At 36.3% G+C, this 20,194-nt stretch overlaps 1 protein-coding gene across 1 annotated transcript in view; it reads right to left on the reverse strand.

Annotated features, from left to right (window-relative positions):
- The window catches only part of LOC107589398 (uncharacterized), a 45,752-nt gene extending 30,798 nt beyond the window's left edge, over positions 1–14,954 (reverse strand). Inside the window, exons 1-2 of the mRNA XM_016277818.1 lie at positions 14,383–14,954; positions 577–619 (exon numbers count right to left, since the gene is read on the reverse strand). The gene's annotated coding sequence lies outside the window, so the exon portion shown is untranslated. The remainder of the gene's footprint in view (positions 1–576; positions 620–14,382) is intronic.
- Between the last annotated feature and the right edge of the window lie 5,240 nt (positions 14,955–20,194).

The following is a 20,194-nucleotide window of genomic DNA, read 5'->3' on the forward strand; positions in this document are numbered from 1 at the left end:
TTATTGTAAAGTGTTACCACCCCTACTATCCCTTTAAAGACTGCTGTACTGTTTAGCTGTGTGGAATGAACTGTTCTGAATCCACTATAATGGGCAAGTTAGAAATTACAGCAACAATGTAGTTTATGTTTGACCTCAACACCTAAAAGTGTTATCAAAATAACAATAAAATGCATGTTTACACCATACAGTTCCCACTTCAACATCTGTCTGTTTTCTTTTTATTTATTATATAATATAAAAAAACAACCTTGCTACATGTACTGTGTTAAGCTAACTGAAACTTGTCATAGCACTTGTATATCATTGCTCTTTTGCTGATTTTGATTGCTTCCATTGTCCTCATTTGTAAGTCGCTTTGGATAAAAGCGTCTGCTAAAGGACTAAATGTAAATGTAAAGGTAACATCTCTCAGTCATAACAATCATGAATACTTTAGTAGAGTAGATAGATAGTACTGTAAACAACAATCTAACAGGTAGATTCATTAAAAAAGTATTTATAAAAAATTATTATAAAAAGAAAATGTGTTCACTATAGGTTCTTTTCCCCATTTTGATCATGCATTTTACTTACTTTATGTAACTGACATTTCTTCCAGCTGAATAAGAACTGTGATCTGAAAAGAAAGAAAGTAGGGAGAGAGAAAAAAAAGTGTGCTAAAGATCTGACTCATATATCAACTCAAGGACCATTAAATGTACATTCAAGCCATACAGCCACAAGCCTCAACACAACCAAATTGTGAAATTGAATCAGTATTACCGCATTTGGATGAGTACGATTAAAATTAAAAACGTCAGTTAGGAATAACTAACCCGTTCACACAAACATTTTTGGATAGGTCCCCCCCATCATGCAAAACTAGGGTTGCAAAGGGCCAAAACATTTCCCGTAAATTAAGTTAAGTTAAGCTGGGGAATTTTGGAAATATTCAAAGCTGGAGACATAATGGGAATTTACAGGAATTCATTTGAAATTTGGGGCATTTAAATTTGGAATTTAAAATTTTTGTAAAACATTTTTGAATTTTTTTTTAAAGTAGAAATTAACTCTTTCACAAACAAAATAGTTGAAAATGTTGAATAAAATAAACATATAAACATATTCCCTTCAACTATATTTGCAATAATTCCCATTAATTTTCAATAATTCCCATATATTCATGTTAATTCCGATATATTTCCATTAATTTCCATGGAAAGTTTCCAACTTTGAAAATTCCTGGAATTTTGCAAACCTATTCAAAATAATGGTCAAGGTTTTTGGATGGATGGATGAATGGAAGGACAATAATAGAATAATACAATGACAGACAGACAGACAGACAGACAGACAGATAGATAGACAGATAGATAGATAGATAGATAGATAGATAGATAGATAGATAGATAGATAGATAGATAGATAGATAGATAGATAGATAGATAGATAGATAGATAGATAGATAGATAGATAGATAGATAGATACTCATAGAGCCCCTCACAGAACTAAAATATTAAATGGTCCCTGACATCTGAAAAAGACACTTAAAAATATGTTATTTGGTTTAAAAGCAGAGTGTCTTGTCTCTAAAACGTGAATTGAATTTCTATGAGTGTCCCAGAGCTCTCTTGAGGGTCTGTTTAGCCACTCAGATCAATACAACTTTGGAGACTGTTTACACAAAATGAGTTTGAGAAGTGAGTTGTGTGGAGATGTGTTGTTAAAGGGATAGTTCAGCCAAAAATAAAAATTCTCATTTTTATTTACTCACCCTCTTGTCATTCCAAGCCTGTATGATGTTCTTTCTTCTGCATTCATTGTCCATAAAATGGAAGGTCCAATGCTTCCAACATTCTTTAAAATACTTTTTTGGTCACAGAATAAAGATCATACCGGTTTGGAATGACACAAGGGTAATAAATGATGACAGATTTATAATTTTTGACTGAACAATACTGTTCACTGCATATTACAGTAACAAAAAGTGTTAATGTAACGGACTTGGCGACAGAACGCCAGCTCCCCCTTGCACTGTTACAAGAAACCGGCCAATCAAATTGTAAGAGACAGATGTGCGGCCCAATTACTGCAGCCCTTTGAGAACGAGAGCTACATAGCCAACAGTACCAGGCACTCTAATGCACCGATAACAGACACTGTCTCTGTCTCTCTGTCTCTCACGAGACACACACACACGTTTGCATGTAGATGAACATACTGAAGTATCTGCATTAAGATCCTCATACTCTATGCATGCATATAGATGACTCGATACGCAAATACAGTCTCTCTACCCTTGTCTCGCTATCGCTCACACCCAACCCCCCCAGCACCTCAGGGTTTGAAATTCATGTGCGAAATAAATAGAGAGAGAGACAGACAGAGAGAGAGAGAACACATGGGGTAACTCAGGAGGCTGGTGAGGGAAAGAGAGAGGAAAAGGGGGGAGGGGAGAAGCGAGCAGGAAGTCAGTGACATGTGAGGACAATAGAGGAAAAAAGAAAGTCAAAAACGAAAAATGAAGCACGATATCTAATGAAAGAGAGGGTCTCGTCAAAGGTACGAATTTGCCAAGGAATTATCTGCATCAACCTGGAAACATTCCAACACACACACAACATGTGGACACATTCCAGCGAGCCGCAGCTGTTAACCCTTACACCACAACTGTACTTCCATAATTACTGCTTCGCCAAAGAAACGTATGTTCAGACAAACAGCTGTTACCCCCCGCTAGATATTAAGTACAGTATATTAGATGCAATCCAATCATCAGATCCTTCCTACACAGTGAAATGCCATTGCCTCTAACAGTGATATTCTCAATGTCATGACAACCCAAACACACGCAGATTCAGACTAGAAAACTCAGACAATAATATCCCAAAGCTGTTCACACAAACAAAACTGGACACGGCATTCAGAATAATGGTCAAGGGTTTTCCAATAAACCATTTATAAACTTGGGTACCTAAAGATTTATCAAAAGATTTCTCTCAAAATACACATAATTTCACCATTTTCTTATGATACATATTTATATTTATTTATTTAATCATATATAATCAGTACAAATACATACAAACTATACTAATGGTAATATATAAAATATTTTTTTTCCCTGCATGGCAGATGTTTATTGAAGAAATCACCTGTATAAGATAATAGAAATTGCATTTAGATTTGTACATTTTCAGTAATACAAAAATGTATCATATCATATCATATTACGATTGTGTGACAATAACATTCACATTACTTAACTTGGCAATCAATTCAAAGCCGATGAGCCACTATTAACCTGGGAGTGAAACAGAAAATGTAAGCTAATATGTAAATGAGGCTGAGGGTATTTAATAAAAAAAAGTACTGATTCCAGCGCAAAACTTCCACTGCAAGCATATTTTAGTCTATAAAAGTTTTTTTTTTCTTCTGGTTGTAACATAGCTTATTCGCTCTATAGCGTCAATTTATAAAAAAAAAACATTTGGCCATCATTATAGACATACAGGTGCATCTCAATAAATTAGAATGTCGTGGAAAAGTTCATTTATTTCAGTAATTCAACTCAAATTGTGAAACTCGTGTATTAAATAAATTCTATGCACACAGACTGAAGTAGTTTAAGTCTTTGGTTCTTTTAATTGTGATGATTTTGGCTCACATTTAACAAAAAACCCACCAATTCACTATCTCAACAAATTAGAATACTTCATAAGACCAATAAAAAAACATTTTTAGTGAATTGTTGGCCTTCTGGAAAGTATGTTTATTTACTGTACATGTACTCAGTACTTGGTTGGGCCTCCTTTTGCATGAATTACTGCATCAGTGCGGCGTGGCATGGAGACAATCAGTCTGTGGCACTGCTAAGGGGGTATGGAAGCCCATGTTGCTTTGATAGCGGCCTTCAGCTCATCTGCATTGTTGCGTCTGGTGTCACTCATCTTCCTCTTGACAATTAGGAATAGATTCTCTATGGGGTTCAGGTCAGGCGACATTACATGCATCAGATCTACATTACTGTGTGTTTGTGTTAGACAATTTACAAAGCTGATCCCTTATTAATGCAGATTTAGTGCTTCATTTGCGAGCAACGGTAAGATTATACAACAAAGATACATTTCTATGTGCCTTCCCTTTGCTAAAGATGCATATTCAGTGTTTCTCAAAAATGCCTCCCGATCAAATTAGCGGGAACAATGAACCTGATACTTTAAACTGGTAAACAGCCCTTTAATTTTCAGCCCATGTTTTCCAAATGCATTGTTTTATGCTACTGACTGGAAATTGTATCATTCAGTTAATTGAGACATCTGGCTGAATCACACGCCACTGTGAGTTTGCACCGAGCGTGTGTGTGTCTGAATGAAGAGCTATGTGCGGCCTCCTGACACAGCGTTGAGATTCAGGGGAGGATGATATGAACACATGGCGGAAAGATGAATTATGAGATCCATGCAAGAATTACAAAAAGAGCCGATGCTCACAAAACATCGAAATTTCTTCCCAAACTCCAATTGCATTTTTACAACCTCTGTCTAAAAACAAATCAGACTTTTTTTTTTAAAAACAGACTTTTCCACTCAATTAATTATATCCCATGCAAATTTACAAGAACAGTAACAATTCTTGGATTATTGTCCAGTGCATAACAGCTTTGTGTATGTTAAAATAACACAGACGTACCTGTGTTCTCCTTGGGTTCCTTTCAATTTTGGACAAGCACAGCAGACCTCAACTGACATAATTCCCCATAGGGTTTTGTTTTAATCTTTCTTGAGGAATTCATCCTCCTGCATGCTGGTCGAGTGTTACCGAGCTCAAAACGTATCCTGTGGCTATGTGAGAATTGAGGCGTCAAAGTATCAACCAATTTCTGACACTGACACCAGGCTCTTCTGCTACCTCTGCTTCCTTTTTGGAACACAAACTGCATATTTTCCTAAAGGATCTATTCTAAAGAAATTTCATGAAACACAATCGATAAATCCAAGATTCTGGGAAATGTGGAAGTTAAAATAAATGACAAATTCTCTTCTTCAGTATTTTGTTCACCCAGAGTTCCAGAGAAGCTAATGTTAATGTTTTGTTTCTCACCACACAGTTTTCCTGATTATCCTAAGTACTGCTTATTACAATCCTCTCAAGAATGTTATTCTAGATGGTCAAGGGATAGTTTACCCAAAATCCGCATGTAGATCTGAACCTGTATCACCTTCTTCTTCAGCGGAACATAAAAGAAGATATTTTGAAGAATGTTTCAGATTTCAGTTTCTTTGTTTTCCATCTTATTTTGATATTCCACTACTATCGCTTCGCAAGTTTGCATATAGCTCTTAACTCGACACGTCAAATAATGTCAGCTGGGTTGAGTTGACACAAATTGGGTGATGCGATTGCCACAAAAGTACGATATTGTGTGCCTTCCGAGTTGAAAAATTTTAACTCAAGCAGGAAATTCGCATGATGTGTTGTCGCGCAAGCCAATCAGTGAAAAGCTTATTGACAAGTCCAGTTTGACATGTTGTTGTTGTACGTGAAGACACTCCTCATCGCACAATATTTTTATTTGTGCAAGTGATGCGAAAAACATCCCACGCGTAATCTAGAGCAGTGTTTCCCAACCTTTTTTTTAGTTGCGGCACCCTTTGGAAATTTTAACAAACTTGTGGCACCCTACAAAATTAATTTTGTCACAATATTTGAACTTCTAACTTCGATATGATAATTTGAAAAGTATAGATATTCGGTACAACAGGAAAGAACTGCAGAATATAATGTCATACAGATATTTTTAATATTAAAAAATGCTGTCCATCAATGGTGGCAATTAGTAGGCTAATTTCTATTGAAGAGACCAATTTATATGACAGATTTTAATGTAGGCTTTTATACATATGTAAACATTATTTAATTACCATTATAACTAGCTATCTCACAAATTTTTGCTCACTCGATTAACGCGAGAGAAAATGCTAAAATTTGCTTCGCTTTTGGTGTGCACTAGGGCTGTCAAAATGGCTGAAAAACTAAATTCGAATTTTGTACTTAAATATTATCAAAATTCTAATTATATTCAAATTTAAAATGCATAATTTCAGTTAGGGTTAAGAAAAGCTTTTGGCTTCTCTTCTGAGGCCACAAGAGGGCACATCGAGCAAAATATTACTAATGCACATTTATTCAAAGCATAAAATAACATGACTATCTGTGAAAAAATGTGCATAATGTTTAAAATAATGTTTATAAACTAACTATAATTCATTAAGTTGCTTAAACAACTATAAACAAAACCGCATCATGCATGTATGCATAGTTTAATACAAAGGGCGGAAAGCCAATCACACAGAGTTCATTTTTCATGTAAAAACATGAGATGCAGTGGGATGGGGAAAAAACCCCGCCATAAAGTCTCAATATATGTTTTTTTCAAAGTTAAACTGGCATTAATTTTACATGGCTTTCTAAACATGCACTCCTTTGTGCGAGACGCGAGTGCAACGGTGATAGATGTCCCTCTAGAAAATGTGCGAAATACGTGTTGGTTTCAATTTTGATGTAAACAAGATCTTCTCTGCATTGATGTTCTCTTTTTCCACAATAATTTTAATGAACAACGCAGCAGCGCTGCATCTAGTGGCTCCCAAAAACATTATAATGCAATGACACTTACATAGTCATCGAATCTTGTACGCCAATGATAAGGCTGCCTGTCGCACACCTATAATTCGAATGCAATGTTTTTGCATTCGAATGTGGATTTCTATTTTAAATTCGACGAATATTCGAAATTCAAAAACATTTTTGACAGCCCTAATGTGCACACACCATTAGTGAGAACAAAATGATTGTGACTAATTTTATTTTTTCAACACTCAAAGATTCTACAGCTCGACCAACCATTGCTTGTTCTTTCACAAATAGACTAACTCTCTAACTGTGCTAATTGGTGCTAATAGTCAATTCTCAAAACAATGTAACTGCATTTTTGCAGACTGGAATATCACAATTTACTAATAGGGATGCACTGAATATTCGGCTGAATAAGTGAAAAGGCTTAATAATATGTACCGAACAATGACTAACGCAATCAAATAGAGGCACGCACTAATGCAGCAAACATGTTGGCAGTGTGAAAGTATTTAAAACTATCAGAGAAAGACGCAGAAATCATTACAAGCACGAAGCACAGACAGCGAGAGACTGTTTAGTGCTGTATCACATGTCTCCGATGAGATGAAGAGGTGGCTAATGCTGGTGGTTAGGTTACTGTATGATAATTGAAATTGCGAAATTACCTCAAACGATTAGTAAATAAACTGCAAAATGTTATATTTTCTAATGCACGCATGAATTGTATGTATTCTGACAGCGCTGTACGCTGTATGAACAGGGTTCAAAGTCCAAAGTGTGAGGAAAATCTGCGCTGAACTTGTTACTCGTCAGTTGCTCAGTAACATTTTTGTGAATTTTTTTAAAGGCATGTGACAGTGTGATACGTGCGACAAACATCTTCTCAAATTCGTAATGAGAATCATTTATAAATCTGCATGCTGTTGTCAACAAAAAGAGGCACTGAGATCTTTCTGCGGGTTTCTGCCAAAATAAAAGCCGAGAAAAAGCAACAACTCCATCGACATTCATAAATGATAGTATTGTAATTTTACTGTCGTTCTGTAAAATAAAATAAAAACGTAAGACAATAATAATGATAATAATAATTAACCTACAACAGCTCTGTTAATATTTATTATAACGTTCACACAGTGTTCAAATTGGGATCTGTAATATATTCTAATGTTTTAAAAGAATTCTCTTCTGCTCAGCAAGGCTGCCTTTATTTGTACAGTAAAAAATACATGCCTGATTCAAGTCTCAAAAATGGCCAAAAAATATTATTTTACTAACTTATTAATTTTAAGTTACATTGTGAAAAAAAATGTTCACTGTTAAGTAAATATTTTTAAATTGTTGTTTTGTAATTGATTTTTTATTTGAAAAGCAGGAGAAAACAGTAAAAAGCACATTTTGGCAATTTAATTAATGCAATGGTGAAACAAATTGGCAAAATAGGCCTACATGGGGGAAAACGTGAAAAACCGTGTTCGGTATTCGGCCTTCGGCCCAGTGTTTCATTTTGTTCGGCTTCGGCCAAGAATTCTCATTTTGGTGCATCCCTATTTACTAATACTATTGCATCAAGTTTCTAAAAACTATCAGAACTCTATCAGAAAACTAAAATGCAGGATTGGACTCACTGATTCAATATATGATTGCTGCAGTACATTGTTAACCGTACTGGTGTACAGTATACATATCTGGGTACTGGATGTAACTAGGTATGTATAACAATCATTCATGCCAAATGGCCCCTCATTTATTTTGAACATTGCATCACCTATTTTGTAAATGTGCCTTATTATGTTTTCTCCAATGCTTTGTTTAAACCATACTGTGGTGGTTATGTCAAGACAGCTAGAGAAATAGACCATGATATATATCAGAAATATGTTGAACATTTGTTCCTGAAATATTCACAGTTCATTCTTTCTAAGAAGCAAAGCATTTCCCATGGTATCAGGTCAAGAGTAAGTGAAAGTTCTTCACGAGATATTTCACTTTCACATGTTTCATCCATCTCTCTTAACGGAAAAATCCAGCACAGTCCAGTGACTGGGGATATCCTGAGGTCTATGCAATCTATTACAGTATGGTATGTGGTTGAATTTCATCCATTATGAATGAGAAATACATGAGATGGAGAACAGAGGGGGGGATGCATGCGATTCATGCATTTTCTTAATTCATCAATTGATAAATCCTATCATTGCAAATGCACTGATTTTGAAATGAGTTTTAAATAATTGTGCATCAATAATCTACTCCAAATGTACAATTTTTTGTGACAATATTGAAAATAACATATAATATTAAGAATAATATGAAGTAAAGCTTTTTTCTCTATAATGTATGCTTAACCAGACTTCACCTGCTCTCTTACTGAAATTGAATTCTGAAGTAGTCTCTCATTTTTCATTTTCTTGGCTAAGATACTTCAGAGGAGGTATAGTAAAAACTCTGTAAAAGAGTATGTAAAAGTTACTAAACTGAATGACTATTCAGTGTCCCACTGAATTGAATCATTCTGAAAGAGTTATGAATGTCTTTAAAGAAGCATTAAAGTTTCTATATACAGTTGATTTGCAATACCCACAGGGCTCTGACATGAACAAACGCGGGTAAGACTGATGAAGTTTCTAAAGTTTTTTTTTTTTTTTTTATAATTCAACTTTTTTTTATTGTTCAACAGTCAAAACTTCGTACATCACCACAGTATTCAATATTCACCTTTCCAAACAATTACATATTCAGCCACTAGTCACCATCAATGTAATAAAACAAAAGCACATGGAAATGTAACAGTTGTTAAGGAGTCCTGCTCATCAATCACACCATTTTTATATGCTGCCAAAAATGATCCCATGTTTTTTTCATTTCTCCCCACCTGAGTTAAATATATGAGTGTCACAGCAAAGTGTCTGGATACTTAGGACCATGTGATATTTCAGTTTTTCTTTTTTAATAAATCTGCAAAAATGTCAACAATTCTGTGTTTTTCTGTCAATATGGGGTGCTGTGTGTACATTAATGAGGAAAAAAAAATATCTTAAATGATTTTAGCAAATGGCTGCAATATAACAAAGAGTGAAAAATTTAAGGGGGTCTGAATACTTTCCGTACCCACTGTATATGCCACCTGGGAAAAACTGGACTTTGGTATAAATAAACTCAACTGTATAACAGTTTCACTGCAATTCATGTTATAATGTTAGAATTAAATAACAATACAAATAATACATATGCACTTATCTGAACATAGTAAATGCAGTTATTTTAAGCGGTTGTTGACATCCTACCTAAAACGTGACTTAGCCAAAAAACAACAACAACAACAATAACGTTACCACTCTAATATGTCTTGCAATATCCGTGCGTGCAAAGGTTCTGCGCGATCCTCTTGTTCAATATTCTCTGGGTCTGAATCTGGCTCCAATTGATATGGCAATATTGACGCCATCCAGGGGTCATATGATGCGATTTAACTTTTTCCTTTCTCTTTGGAGTGTTACAAGCTCTTGGTGCATAAAGAAGATCTGTAAATTTGCAAAGACTAAAGTCTCAAATCCAAAGAGATATTCTTTATAAAAGTTAAGAGTCAACCACGCCTACCTAAAACGGCTCGTTCTAACACGCCCCCACATGTCTACGTCACAATGTGGGAAGATTTGCATAACGCCGCCCAAATGTTCACTTTTATTCTCGCTGTAGTATTGTTGCTGCCGCCATGTCGAGACGCCGTGTGTTTCGTTGTGAAAGCGAAACCTCTTTTGTTTAGCCTTCCAAAAGAGGACGAAATCCGCTTTGTCATGCCTAGAGCTGATCTGTGCTGGTCGCTGAGGAAATACATCAACTTCGCGCTGTGGATCGCCTTTCACCGTGGACGAAGCGGAATCCAGCCCGGGGTCGTCACATGTGGTTGCCGCAAGCCCGCCGGCCGCTCCTTCGTCGAATCCGCCAGCCACGCCGTTCTCAAGCCCGACCGCCGTCGCTCACTCTAGCCTTCCGGCCTCTGCTCACTCAAGCCCGCCGTGTGTTTCGTTGTGAAAGCGAAACTACTTTGTTTGGTCTTCCAAAAGAGGACACGATTAGAAATCAGTGGTTAAGTTGTATTTACAACACTGTTCCAGAACAGTTCAACCCAAATATTCAGATGTGTGCACTGACCAATCACAACGCACTGGATAGTTGGCCAATCACAGCACACCTCGCTTTTCAGACCGATGAGCTTTGTAAAAATCAACGCTTTCAGAAAGGTAGGGCATAGAGGAGAAACAATAATGTACAGTATGTGGAAAATAATGTGTTTTTTTAACCTTAAACCGCATAAACGCATTTCATTACACCAAATACACAAAATAATGTTCCTTTTAGCAACATCATATGACCCCCTTTAACTAAACTTGCTGCTTTGGCAAGGGGCGGGGCAGTACTGAAACACTGTCTAAGCTGTCTAAGCCAATAACAACGCACTGGGATAGCTAACCAATCACATCACATTTTGTTTTTCGGAAGGCGGGCGTTCATCAAACCCAGAACTAATCGAGCCATTTGTGCCAGACTGAGGAGAGAGGTGTTTTAATAATGTAAATTATGTAAAAAATAATGCGTTTTTCGAACCACCAAGCATGAGAGCATGTTCTAGTACACCCCCAAAACAAATTCAAGACATTGTAAAAGAGAATAATAGGACCCCTTTAATTTAATATTTTGAAGCCTACTGTTATTTTTAGTAACAAAGGGACTTGTTAATCGAGGAAAACGCATGTCGAGTCGTTCCTGTTGAGCCGCATCAAAAGAAGGTATGGTACATAGTTACAATGACTGTGATTACAAGCACTTCTTAAATTATACATCAAAGGACTTCTTCAGCCCCAATCCATAAGTTTCAAATATCCTCCTGATCACAAGTTGAGCTCCAATAAGAGAGTTACCACGGAAGCCTGGGTTATGTAACGTTACATAACAGACAGGCGGTATGAGTAATATTTCATAACACTAGAGACCCTGACACTATGGCATCATCTCTCTTTTGCTCTTTTCTCTCACTTCATCTATCCTCTAATGTTGAAATCAATGGTGTTATTTTGCGGAAAGTCCCCTTGACAGCCATCGATGGCTCGGTATCAACCGGAGCGTGTCGTTGCAGAGTGGCCGTGTGTTTTTTCCTCTGCCTCTCTCTGTCTAGCGCTAGACCAGACACTTTGCTCTTCCAAATTTTGATATCAAAGAGACATCAAATTCACCCCCCACCCTCGGCTCCACTCGCCCTGATTTCTTTTTTCCCTCTGTCCCCTTGAGTGCTAACAGGGTCAGGCTAAGGTCACGGCACAGATGCACGCCATCCACCAACAGGCCATGGCACGCAACCAATCAAAGAAAGCAGACGGCAAAACCACCATCAGGATGCTTTTCTGAAGATAATGGATTTTTTTATTGCTGCAGATTAATGAATATCAACAACAGGCTCTTTGTTAGATCAGACATTATGAATATAAAAGCTACAAACTGTAGATACATAAACAGAAACAAAGAGCAGCAAACACAATATTCCGACCACACTACTGAAACACTATCCTCTTTACATTTTTTTTCACCCATGATACCCCAATGAACATGAAAGGAAAGTATAAACATGTTAAAATGGGAAACAATCAAAATGAATTATCTAATATTAAGTTGTGTTATTAGCCAATCTAAAATGTCCTTGGGGTTCAAAAGTCAAACCACTACAAATTATATTATCAGCATAACAACAAGTGAAAAGAAATGAAAAGTGAGCATGAATTGACATAAATAACAAGACAGCTGACCTTTTATACAAAGGGATTCACATGGTCAGTGTCAATAATTTAATTATTTCATTAGAAATGATTCATTTGAAATTATTCATCTTATTTTTTTATATCTTAATATCATTTTTGATCCTAAAATTTTTTTTCAGAATCCTAAAACTTCACATTAATTTGCAGATTTGCATTAGATTTTTGAATCCTAATTTTTTTTTACAGATTAAAAAAAAAAAAAACATTAACACTTCAACTTCAGGATATAAACACTCTATTTGTAATGTGAACAGTATTAATTAATTAATTATTGTATAATTACTACTACAAAATATACTCCAATCTACAAACCAAGCATAATGTATATAAGACCAACATAATTAATTAATTCATTTTGCAAATAGCCCTTTAGTAAATTAAGTATCTTCGATGTTAATTAAGAAATACACAGTGCCTTTAAACATATCTGTCCATAAAACCTAAACTGTTCAAATCTGCAGCACACAGAATGCATACTATTCTAAGATAGACACATCCACAACCATACGCATTAAAGGGACCCAAAACTGAAAATTTTCATCATTTACTCATCATTTACTCACCTCATGTTATTCCAAAACTGTATCACTTTCTTTATTCTTTGAAACATAAAAATAATATATTTTGAGAAAAGTCTCAAAGTAACATCTTTTGTGTTCCACAGAAAATGGAAAGTAAAGGTGAAGACATAAAGGTGAGTACAATGATGACAGAATTATCGTTTTGGGGTGAACTATCCCTTTAATATGTATAGATACCTATTAAACTCGCTTCAGGAGAACAGCCTTATGAAAACCACAAACACGCACTTATTTTCATTACAACCTGCTTACCACTAAACACCTACACACAAACAAATGTTACACCTTCCAGATCCAGGTGCATCGAGGACCAAATGCAGACAGCTGAGCATATCTAAACCACAGACACTCCCTCTGTACAAAAATGTGGAGAGATGCCACAATAACCCACAAAAATCTCATCCAGAATTATTCCAAGAGGAAACAGAGAGTCAAACCTCACGACACACACAGCCAGAGCCAGAGCATTTGGCTTTTGTGCATTTCAACAATAACGTCTCTGATTTAATGCCTCGATGCACTGGATTAGATGTGCACTTTACCACATGCGTCCACGAGCTCACTCGCTGTTCCTTAGCGCTGCTGACGATATATCGCCTGGGCGTTCGCTAGAAGAACCGTTACTTTTCCAAACTCAAAGACCCAGTGTGCCTTTTTGCCTAGTGCTAACTGTACAAGTCAACTGTGGCACACATACAGGCCTGAGATCTGTGGCCATTGTCTCTGATTCCCCTGAGCTAGCGGATGACCGGATGGATGGACAGTTGTGGGGGTTCCCGGATGAAAGGATGATGGACAGAGGAAGTTAGGGGCATACTGGGAATGGCGCGTAAGGCAGAAACAGGGAAAGAGAGCGACCCCCACAATTCCAAGCACAGGTTCGCCCTCCTGCATGTTCAAGCACGCATGGTGACATACACACACACACACACTCACGACATGCACACGCAGAATCACTTACGGACAAAACCTACCGTGCAATCTAACACAATATTTGCAGCACAAGCATTAGACAAGAAAAGTGAAGGAATGAGGAAACAATAATGATCCGTTTTCAACACACATCTCACACATGCTTTGATTCTGTCCTCCGCCGATCCCTGAATGCTCATCCTCGATATCAGCCTCGCAAAATATGAAACAGGACAATCCAGAGTGAACTACTGGTTTTCAAGAAGATTAAATTGCAGGAGACAGAAATAGATAAAAAAGAAAGGAAAAATAATTACCTTTTGAAGGTGATTTCAAAAAGTGAACAAGAAATAGTAGGAACAGAGACTAAAAGTTGAAAGATAGGGATGGATAGAAAGAGATGGTGACTGAGGAGAAAAAGAAGAACTAGAGGGTTAAAACAGAAAAACAAGAGTACCAGTCTGGTCGTTCCTCCTTCTTTTCCCGCGGTTTCGTTGATCCCACGTTTGGTTCTTTCTCTCATTGCTCCGGGTCCTTCCTCCTCTCCGCTATCCCAGTCACTTCTCTCCTCTTAGCGTTTCCTCCCAAACCACGTTTTTCCTCCTACCCATCCCATTTCCTATTGTTCATTCAGCACTCTGAACTGCTTTCACATTATGAATGTGAGAATTTGTGGGATAGAGCTAGAAAATTATTCAACGCAAAAAATTATGAATGTAAGTGAAGTGCAAAGGAGAGCGGATGGTGATCAGGCACCGAGACAAGTAGGAAAAGGAGCTGCTGAAGGGGCATGGTTTTTTTAGGGAGGCACGCAGAGGGGTGGGGGGACCATTAAAAAGGCTGCGCGTGTTTCTCCGTCCAGGAGGGAGGAACGCGGATGGAGCTGCCAGGCTGCGAGGATGAGAAGAGAAGCACTGCAGCCGGCGGAGAGAGAGGAAAAGAGAGCGAGATCGTAAGGGCGCATGTGTGCGCAAGCGACCGCATGAGGAAGTGGGAGGGGAGAGAATGACAGAGAGGGAACGACAGATAGAAAAGAGAGGCTATGGGGTTCACGGGAGGGAGGGAAGAAGGAGGAGTGAGCCGTAGCCGAGAGTTCAGAGGAGGGGGCCGGAATACATTTTCTTGTCCTCCGCTCTCGTCTCCCGGCATTCGATTTTCTTTCATTTTCTCCTTTGAGAGTTGAGAGAGTGCTTGTTTTTTTTTTCCCCCCAATCTCACCTTCTTCATTCCAGGGCAAAAATCAGTGCCTGGAAAAAAGAGGATATTCCAGCCTGCGCTTTCTCATTCCGCTCTCTGTCTCGCTGTCTTCCAGGTCATTTTCTCCACATGCACTTGAACTCCAAATCCTGTCTGCCGGCCCCTCCCCCCGACCTCGGTGACTCGCTCTCCTTCGCTCCTTCTGATGGAGGCTTGAAATAGTGCTCGCAGGCTGTAAGTGAGAGTGAGAGGGAGGAGAGGACGAGGGGGACAAAAAGGGAGAGAGACGTGGGGGGAAGGGGAGAAGGTTTACACGAACAGACTCTGTGCAGAAAGTGTGCTAGTGTGTAGAAAATGAGAGGAAGAAACCCCGTGCACATACATGTGTTCAGTGACTTTGATTCTCAGAAATTACAGTGAGCAGCACAAAACATTAATTCTTGGAACCAGTTTTGAACAGGGGCATCTATTGTCTTCGAGGGGCCACCAGTGGCAGTCCTGGCACACTTGAAACCCTAGGCGAGATAAGATAGTATGAGCAAAAGGAAACACTTTTTAATAACTTAGTAACTCTCTACATAGCTGCAAGTATTTTATAAATAAACGGCAACTGAACTTTTTCATCACGCATTTTCATAGTATGGAAAACAATTTTTTATAATACATTTCTATAATAATTCCACCGGACAAAGTTTTGAGAGCAACATGAGAGTAGATGATGACTGATTTGTCAGTTTAAAGCAAATTAACTTATTATTAAAACTTACTTAAAACTTTAACTATAACTTTATTAAAACATTAAATAAAACATAATTATTTTTACTTGAAATAGAACATGAACTGAAAAAATAAACTTGTTTTCATTTCAGCTAGTTGCCAAAGCATCATATCTCACTTTCTTTTAGTTTAACCTGAAGTACTAAAATAACTAAAAACTGAAATAAAAATCTGTAATAGACATATTAAAAATATTATACAAAATTACAAAAACACACAATAAAACTACTAAAACTATAAAATTAAAATAAGTTTTTATTTATATTTTTTTGTTTGTAAAAATATTAATCAAACCTATAATAATACAGCCTATCAATGTTTAATTGGATTGACCACATTTAGACACGTTAATGAGTGGTTTTGCCATGGCATTGTAGACAACCAGTTTTTACCTACAATAAACATGCAACTTAATCATTATTAAATATTAGATTTGTCTTTCTTTCTTCCTTCCTTCCTTTATTGTTGCACTCAAAAAAGCCAATTGATTCAAATAACCTGGTGAGGCTAAAATACGTCTGGCTTACTGAAGTAATATAAAATCAACAGATGTTTTGGTTGTTGCAACTATATTTAAGCTTTTAAGTTTTTTTGGCATTTCAAATGTTAACATTTTGCTTAAAATAGCCTACAGACCAGTTATAGAATGTGATTTTACAATGTAGGCAGACTAACCACAAAATGGTAGTGAAACCAAAAGTGTCACTGTAGAATCCACCTATGAAATATCAAATTCATTCAAAATCCCATTTTGCGTATTGAAGTATAAAACACATTTTCACTTCATTATCTATAGGCCTACTAGTATAATGGGCTAGACATTATTTGAATAATAACCTGTCCAAAAGAGACGAATTATTGCTTTCCTTCCACCTTTGCTGAGAACGAGACTGTAGGCTAACATAAAAGTAAAAAAATGAAAATGCTTGAACAAAATAAAATATATAAATACATTTTTTAATTTCAGTTAATTGCCAAAGCATCATATCTCACTTTCTTTTAGTTTAACCTGAAGTACTAAAATAACTAAAAACTGAAATAAAAATCTGTAATGGACATATTAAAAATATTATACAAAATTACAAAAACACACAATAAAACTACTAAAACTATAAAATTAATTAAATATTTTTTTGTTTGTAAAAATATTAATCAAACCTATAATAATACAGCCTATCAATGTTTAATTGGATTGACCACATTTAGACATGTTAATGAGTGGTTTTGCCATGGCATTGTAGACAACCAGTTTTTACCTACAATAAACATGCAACTTAATCATTATTAAATATTAGATTTGTCTTTCTTTCTTCCTTCCTTCCTTTATTGTTGCACTCAAAAAAGCCAATTGATTCAAATAACCTGGTGAGGCTAAAATACGTCTGGCTTACTGAAGTAATATAAAATCAACAGAGATATGTTTTGGTTGTTGCAACTATATTTAAGCTTTTAAGTTTTTTTGGCATTTCAAATGTTAACATTTTGCTTAAAATAGCCTACAGACCAGTAATAGAATGTGATTTTACAATGTAGGCAGACTAACCACAAAATGGTAGTGAAACCAAAAGTGTCACTGTAGAATCCACCTATGAAATATCAAATTCATTCAAAATCCCATTTTGCGTATTGAAGTATAAAACACATTTTCACTTCATTATCTATAGGCCTACTAGTATAATGGGCTAGACATTATTTATCCTGTTATGTCCTGTTGTGTTTAAACGGAGCAGCAATATGTAATCCTGCTAATTGGGTGCTTGCTAAGGCTATTATTGCTATTTCTCATACTTAACTGTATAACACCTACTGGATCCTTACTGTATTTGATATGTGAAATTCTAAGGCCTCTATATGCTCAACATGATCAAAACTTTGCTAAAAAAAACCTGTTGTACACAATCTGCTTCATCCCTTCTGCCCTCTGACTGATAAATCACATACAGTGATAACTTCTATATTGTTAGCAATATTTCAAGAAAAACATTTACTGGATTTATTCAGCTTAGGTTTACTTGATTATCCATATTTTTTAATATAAGCATCACATTTTGGGAAATGTTTATTTGTACATCACTCAATCATGTTTGCATTGCATTATATGTTTTGAATGAAACCTAGAGCTTTGATCATAAACCTAGTTAAAATATAATCTTACTAAGATCTATTAGTGGGAGATATGGTGACAATGGATATTTATATGCATTTATGTAAACAGTCTGCTATACAGTTATAAAGATCTCATTTAATTACATTACAAGCTATCAGAATTGAATCTTACTTTTTAGTAACAACACACTGAGCAGAAGGTTTTGCCTGGGCAAGCACCATTCAGATTTTCTTCAGATCCAAGAAGAAAACAGCGCTTAAAGGGATAGTTCCCTCAATATGAAAATTCTGTCATCAATATCCTCACACTCATGCCAATTCAAACCTGTATGATTTACTTTCTTCTATGGAACACACACATATTTTGAAAGTCAATAAACTTGGGCAATGTCAAAACTGACCATATTGTCATCTTTTTATCCACAATTGTGTGGTTTAAAAAAATAAGAAATATTTCAGTAAACGATGACAGAATTTTCAATATTGGGTGAACTATTCCTTTGAGTGTCTTATGCAAGAGCTCAACAACAGGGCTGGCTCGTGGCTTAGTCCTTGTGAGGATCAAAACACCAATCTTCTAGTTATGTTCATTTTGTATTAACCACTACAGCATAATATAGCTACAAAATTTCTACTGACAATAGCTGTATATTATGGGTTTCTCTCAGGTACTGTATTCAAACTCTTTTGGCTTCTCCACCAGAAGCAGCCAGGTGCACACATGCATCACTCTGGTGCTGATAAAGCTTCATTTTTTCATTTCAAAATGCTTGTACATTTGCCTTTATGCTCATTTTCTCAGCTCCTCTACTTCCCCTTGGTCTCCAAACAAATCAGTCACAGTGACAGTACTGCAAACAGAGGTGAGCTGACACAATAGAAATACCCTGGTCCAGACAGACTGCCTCTGCTAGTGTCTGAAATTATACTCAGAAATCCAGCCACACTGATCTGATGCCAAAATCTAAATGAAACAATATTAGAAATCGTATCCTCTAACTACAGTATGGCATACATTTTTATTGTATGTATGTCTATCATGGTGGCCAAGAAAGAGGTTCTGGTTGGTGTCCAGTCAGTGCAGGTGGAGTAAGCAGATTTTCAGCACCCTCTGCTGGTTGATGGTGGCTCATTAAATAACTGGAAGGCAAAATTAATTGGCTCAATCTGTTTCCCTTTATTAGTCAAACTTATTACTCCATACAACATATTATTAAAGCAATTACATTTGAGATTGCTGAGCTGTATAATTTATGTCTGAATGAATTTACACCAAAACAACAATTATAAATCTTTTACTAATAATAAATATGTATATGAATGTATATGTATATGAATATTGTTCCCTTTAAGGTCCCTTTTAACTAATGAAATGCTCGAAGTATAACCAAAAAGATTAAATGCACACTCAAAGTACAACCAAGGGCAGTCAAACATTGATGCATGTTGCTTTTTTTCCTTTTCTGCTGACTTTGCAGACCCACAAACAGATGTTAGACACACTTTCTCTAAAGGGCTGCTGCCATCTTATGCCACCATCTTTGCATGGTGCTTTGGTAAACTAGAACTTCATTCTGATTAAGCTATTATTCATTTAAAAAAGTCAATAAATAAAGGTCATAAAATCATAAGAAGCAGATCAGATGTAATTGTAAAATATTTTTTTTATTTTGAAATATATAATCTGGTTAGCTATATGAACAGTGTATAATGTGAGCCGTTTAATACAGCATCAATGGAATAACTTCCCCCAAAATGAAAATTTGCTGAAAATGTACTCACCCTCAGGCCATCGAAGATGTAGATGAGTTTGTTTCTGAATAGATTTGGAGAAATGTAACATTACATTACTTGCTGCATTGAATCAGTACAGCAACTGATATAAACATCATATAACCACATATAATCAACACGACTCCAGTCCATCAGTTAACATCTTGTGAAGCAAAATGCTATGCGTTTGTATTAAACAAATCCATCATTTAGACATATTAACTTCAAACAAGTCCTCTATCTATGTTATTGTTTTCTCCAGTGAAAAGCTTGTCTCACCTGAATCAGGAGAGAAATATGCACAGATCAAGTTACTAGTGACAACAGTCTGAAACAAATATGTTCCAAAAAATATGTCAGTGGACTTTGATGTGAGAGGACAACAGGGGATACACTTTTTCACTGGAGGAAGCGTT

The sequence above is a fragment of the Sinocyclocheilus grahami genome, unplaced genomic scaffold, assembly GCF_001515645.1.
Source record: "Sinocyclocheilus grahami isolate Dianchi unplaced genomic scaffold, SAMN03320097.WGS_v1.1 scaffold116.1, whole genome shotgun sequence".
Classification (NCBI taxonomy): domain Eukaryota; kingdom Metazoa; phylum Chordata; class Actinopteri; order Cypriniformes; family Cyprinidae; genus Sinocyclocheilus; species Sinocyclocheilus grahami.